This window comes from Triticum urartu, unplaced genomic scaffold, assembly GCF_003073215.2.
Source record: "Triticum urartu cultivar G1812 unplaced genomic scaffold, Tu2.1 TuUngrouped_contig_9415, whole genome shotgun sequence".
Classification (NCBI taxonomy): Eukaryota; Viridiplantae; Streptophyta; class Magnoliopsida; order Poales; family Poaceae; genus Triticum; species Triticum urartu.
In genome coordinates, this window is record NW_024120457.1 from 1 (window position 1) to 5816 (window position 5816).

Consider the following 5816-nt stretch of genomic DNA (forward strand, 5'->3'; position numbering starts at 1 on the left):
GGCCCACACCCACGCAAACCCCCCCCCCCCCCCCCCCCGAGAGATGCCATGAATTGGATCTACCGACATTGCCTTGGAACGGTTGGCCTTGGGAAACTCATTAGAGGCCACCAGTGCCTCTTTCAGCTTGTCAGTTGAGCGAGGTTTGGAGCTTGGAGACCCATCTAGGTCACTACTACAGAATGGGGCTATGAAAACACACCTATCGCACACCCTTTGATCGAACTATGTATTGTGTAACATCAGACACAGTTCGAGAACAAATCGTATGTGTGATGTCGTAATATCACATACAATTCAATAACGCAACTATGCAACAGTTTTTATAAAAGATGTGTGTGCGATGTGGCAGAGCCCTTCCTCTGTGCAAGGAGAAAGCATGGTACATCATGAGAGCGGATCACATGGGAACGGAGGAGTGGTACCCACTAGAGAGGTGACATGCTTAGAAGATTGCTTTATTTCTTTTCAGGTATGGTTGGAGCGTGGTGATTTAGTTTAGGTCAAAATAAGATCCAACGGCTCTTGTTTATCAATTAACTGACGTGCACTCAATTATAGTTCATATATTCCTTTTTTTTCTTGGATTCTGTAGCATACTCGACAGATGATTTTTTTTATCTTCAAACCTTAATGTTAAGTCCTGGAATCAATCTCCTATTTGTTTGATAAATCTTGATCAGTCAAGAAGCGATCTATATCGAAGATAAAAAATGCAATACACCTATAATTATTTCAGATATGTCTGCCTATATATATCCATGATTAATAGGTTCATATTGACAAAATAGTGCCCCTAGTGTTTTGGTACATTGAAATGCTTGATCATATACACATATACCCAAATGAAATACCAGAAAAAAAATGATACATTAGAAAAGAGAGTAAACAGGAAATAAATATCAGTTTCAGACCGGAGTGGCATGTGACCTTTCACTGCTGCTCAGTTTACTTCCGGTGAAAACATGTAGTCCATCGGCACAATGAAGGATCACAAGTAGAAATTGAAATAGTAGGCTTAACATAATTACTAGCTTACAGTAATTGACTGGAATAGGTAGAGTGCATTAACTTAAATGACTGAATGGAAAGAAACCATTCAAGGGTAACTAAGAGCACCTTATATATAGCTAAGCTACTCTACCAAAAGAACACATCAGATGATAGACAATCAAAGCAACCAAGCAAAGTCTTGAGACGAGATAATAGTGTTGGTCAGCATGGGAAAGGATGTTCTTGTTGATGCGCACCATGAATCCACATATGTAAGGATGAGTATCACGTGGACGAGCAATTCTGGCTGTCGTGCATTAACCTTGCAGAAGATACAAAATGAAGCAAGCTCCGGTCACCATCGCAACTAGAAAATGTGGAGTAGTTGTTATATGTGTTAAGAATGTTGCCACTGAAAATAAAACACAATATGCTAAGAGCAGAAAAAAAAACCCAGTGGACAATGAAATTCAGACGAGACAACTAACTTGATGCAGAGTTTAACTGAACTAATAATTTGCGTCAAACCCCAAGGCATATAAATTCAGATAAGACAACATTGGCTAACCTAGAAACTTGGATACCACTGCAAAACAAAAGGGTACAATCTCAACAGAGAAGATTGCAAAATGCAAAAGAGCAAATTAGGTAAGGAAAACCACGTAAAAATATTAAATTGTGCTTATTATCCACTCCCCCATTTGGTTATTTCCATGAAATATGGGGGATAAACACAAAAATTCGGGAATATAGCATGTTTAGTTAGATAATGATTGGCATACATGCACAACTAAACTCTATGACTATGCAACAGTGCTCATGCTAATAATGCATGCCAAACATATGCTCACCAGAGTTGTGGTAAACATTGTAATGCACAGACGAATATGCCTTGAAGATGTTCTATATCTTTGCGCATTCATCATTACTTGCTGTGGTCTCCTCTGACAACATCATTGTCGTCTTTTTAAGCATTGGTGCACATTGGGATATCAGTTTCAAGAAATCAATCTCCTGACCGTATCCTTGAAACCCGTTGACCTCCACTTCCTCGAGAGCAGACAGGGAGATGGTTTGAGATCTCCAGTTCCAAGGCTCACAAAAACAATCAAATGGGCATTCTTCTTTCACCTAAAACCAAATATTATTACACTTTGGTGAACCACTACACATTGCATTATTATTATTAAGGTATATAACTAAGGCAGAGAATTACCGTTGATCTCTCTAGGATGACCTTAAGCCTGCGTACAGAACCACAAATTCGAGCCATCTTAAGGAGATGAAACACGAGCGCTCCAAAAGCATGTCCATTTGTTGTGAGATGTAGTTCCAAAACAGAAAATCCAGCAATCATGTGCTTCTCTATCTCCTGTGCAAAGGTGTGCTCTTCGTTGCCTAAAACACGCGAGGTCTGGAAAAACAATTTGATGGGGTATATATCATGCATTCACAGATTTAGTTAGTTTGATCGAAATTTTGCAGTAAATAAATTGAGCGGGAGAAGAGACGCACGGTGCGGGAACAAATCTTCAGTGTAGGGACATGTCCTTGTCTCTCTCCCATCTGTAGTGTCACCCGCTCTAGCCTCCAAAGACCAAACACAATAGACACAATAGACGGATCGTGGTACCTGCAGTCCCATGAGACCTTCTCCACCATTGGTGCCAAGACGGAGATGCTGCCACCCGAGGAGACAAAGGACATGCTCAATTGCTTGAGCATGGGGGCGACGATGTCGATACGGTGCTTCCTTTGGTACAAGCGGGCGACGAAGAGCTCCTGCAGCCACGGCGAGCTGACCCTCAGGTCGCCCCCATGGATAACATTGCGCAGCCGGAGCGCCCGCAAGGGCGGGCAGCAGGAGAGCAACGGGTCGAGATCGGGGACCCTACCTGACAGAGACAGCGTCTCTAGCGCCGGGAAGTCGACGCCGTCCGGCACGCGGAGGAAGAGGAAAAAGTTGACCAGGACGATGGAGGTGGTGCGGGGGAAGCAAGGCAGGTCGACGACGAGGGAACGATCGGTTAAGTCTGACGGGAAGCGGAAGACGAACTCCTCCGGCGCGAGCCGCGCGGCAGCGCGCAGCAGCGAGTTGAAACCGAGGCTGCCGACGTGGGTTTTGGTGCTCGGCCGGTGCACATAGGGGACGCGGATTTCCAGGAGGGAAACCGCGGGAGCGTTGACGCGGCCGAGCGCCGCTTCGAGCGAGGGGAAGGTAACGTCGCGGAAGACGATCTCGTGGAGGCGGGGCCAGATGCCGCCGCTGCCGCTCCAGCGGCGGGAGAGGACGCTGGTGCGCACGGCGGTGGCGATGCATCGGAGGCGGGCGAGGATCAGGAGGAGCAGGTCGTCGGGGAGGGCGCTGATGTGGTCCTCAGTCTGGGAGGAACGGAGGCTACGATGCCCCGATCTCGACTCCATCGAAGCTCAAAAACCCTACGTGCGTATGTTCGTTCCCCTCGCAGGTTGCTAATTACGTAAGCTGCAGCCAATTACGTATCTCTACTACTATTAAACAAGCAAACATATTCATCGCTAAACGCACCCAGCCTAATCTATACATAACATCCCTGATCAATTATAGCCTCACGATCCAAATCACTTGATTTCATCTAGCCATCCAGATTACACTAGAGTGCGGACGAAAACTCTGCCGTCCCGCTACGACGCGCGGCCGCGACCCAACTATCACGCACGAAAAAAGGAGGCCGCGACCCAACTATCACACACGAAAAAAGGAAAGAGATCACAATCGGATCACCTCATCCTCAACCGGGCGCTGCACCTCCGGCTTGCCATCGCATGCCCTCCCAGTGGTGTGATCCTCCTCCCCCTCCTCGCCAGTTTTCGTCTTTGCCATCGAGAGGTGTTCAAGGGGGGCGACGGCGGTGGACAGCAGCGGCGCAATGGCGGACAGCAGCGCATGTGCGGCACACAGCGGCAGCGGCCGTAGGGCCACAACAGGCGAGTAGGTGGTGCGGCTGAGGGCAGGAGAAGGGAGGCCGGGCAGCGCCGAAGGCGGAGCTTGGCCACGAGCATGGCGCGCAGAGGCTGTTGCTGCTGCTAGCCCCATGTTGGCAGCCCCGTGCTAGCGCCCTGCAGCCGCATCACCGAGCAGCAACCCCGCCGCCACACCCCCGCACGAGCGCAGCGTCACCGCATCGCCAAGCCACAGCCCCGCCATACTTGACCGGAGGTCGCCGATGCCTTCCGCAACTTTTGGGTCAACACCCAGATTGGACACCTCCTTTTTAGCTTCTTGTTGTGTTTGGTTAACATGTTTCTATGAAATTGTAGATTTCAGTAAGGTTCTGCTGTGTGTTCACATTAATTCAGAAATTGTATATATGTATCAATCGACTGCATCCGATGTTGTGCTTCTCATGTTCCCTTGAAAAGATTGCTGGATGGAAAGAAGGTTTTGCTTTCAGGATTTCTGGTGTGTGTACGACCCTGTAAATAACTCTCTTTCATCTCATGCAGCAGCAGAGGCTTAGAGGAAGGCAATGCAGCGTGGATACACATGGGATGCTGCAGGTTGTAGTCCTTTTAGTTTGTTGATAATTTCTCTGACATAGATTGTAAGTTATATATTAGAAATAGATTTTAATTTGTGTATGGTATGGATTCCAAAACTAAACTGCTTCTACTGAAAAGCTCCCTTGTACTAGAGTTTTCCTAAAGCTAATGGAATTCCCTTGTACATACATTTGCATGATGACTATTTTTTCAAGATACATGTAACAAAGAGGAGGAGCTCAGGGAGCTGAGTGTGAAAGGATAAAGGAGTCAGGAAGGAGAAATCATATGTTGGCTTAATTAATTCTTCCTAATCAGTATGCTTTTCATATTGCCGTTTATTGAACTAATATAGTTTGCTTTTGATTAAGGATCTTGACATGGCACCTAGCTGTTTTTTATTTTCTGTAGCTTTTGTTGATCTTCTCCTTGTTCGGCTTAAATTTCTCATTGTTTTTCCTATTCCTTTGCAGGAACATGAACCTGATGATGACCCATAATTGGATGTATGTGAGAGGTACATGTGTTAGCTCATAAGCATATCAGAAGACAATCATGATGTTTATAATTATTCAGTTATATTTTTTATCCATGCCTCAACAATCGACGAAATTAAGCGATAGGATGAACATTCAGACTTTCTTGATGATTGGGATTCTAGGAAGACCATTACATACTCGACCAGCCCACCTGCCATCGTGAGACAAGCTAAAAGTGAAGCAACATAAAAATGGTTAGCCTTCCCAAAGGCGAATTTCTGCACAACATTCTGGGAAATCACCTATTTGTATCCATACATTTTCACCTTCACTATAAGTGGAAAGGTTTGCTATATTTATTTAACTACAATTCAAAACATTTAAGTACTGCACTATATGTTAATGCTACTCAAACTCCATTATTTATAATCAAAATATGTTTACATCTACTTTGTTGTCTGCCTGATGGCCTTTTTCTGAGAGTTTTTTAATTTTCTTGGTGGTGCAGTGATACTTTTTTCTTCGCCTGTAATCCCGGCGTCCTCCTCGCATCATTCTGCCGTCACTGACCATCATTATTCAGCCTTAATCCAGTCGTCCTCCTCGCATCACCCTGCTGTTCCCCTGGCTGATTGCCTGGAGATGCCATCCAAGCGCGCGTGGCTGAAAAAGTGCTTCATCATGGTCAGGCGCAGGTAGATGACAACAAGCAGCACAACGATGAGCAGCTCGACAGAGGAGTACGATGTAACGCTCGTCATAGGGAATCAGGAAGGTACAGTGATGGGTACTTTATCTTCCTTGGTCATCACTTTTTTCAAA

At 45.7% G+C, this 5816-nt stretch overlaps 1 pseudogene; it reads right to left on the minus strand.

Annotated features, from left to right (window-relative positions):
• Positions 1 to 1844: 1844 nt before the first annotated feature.
• LOC125532225 lies at positions 1845 to 3417 on the minus strand (annotated as a pseudogene).
• Between the last annotated feature and the right edge of the window lie 2399 nt (positions 3418 to 5816).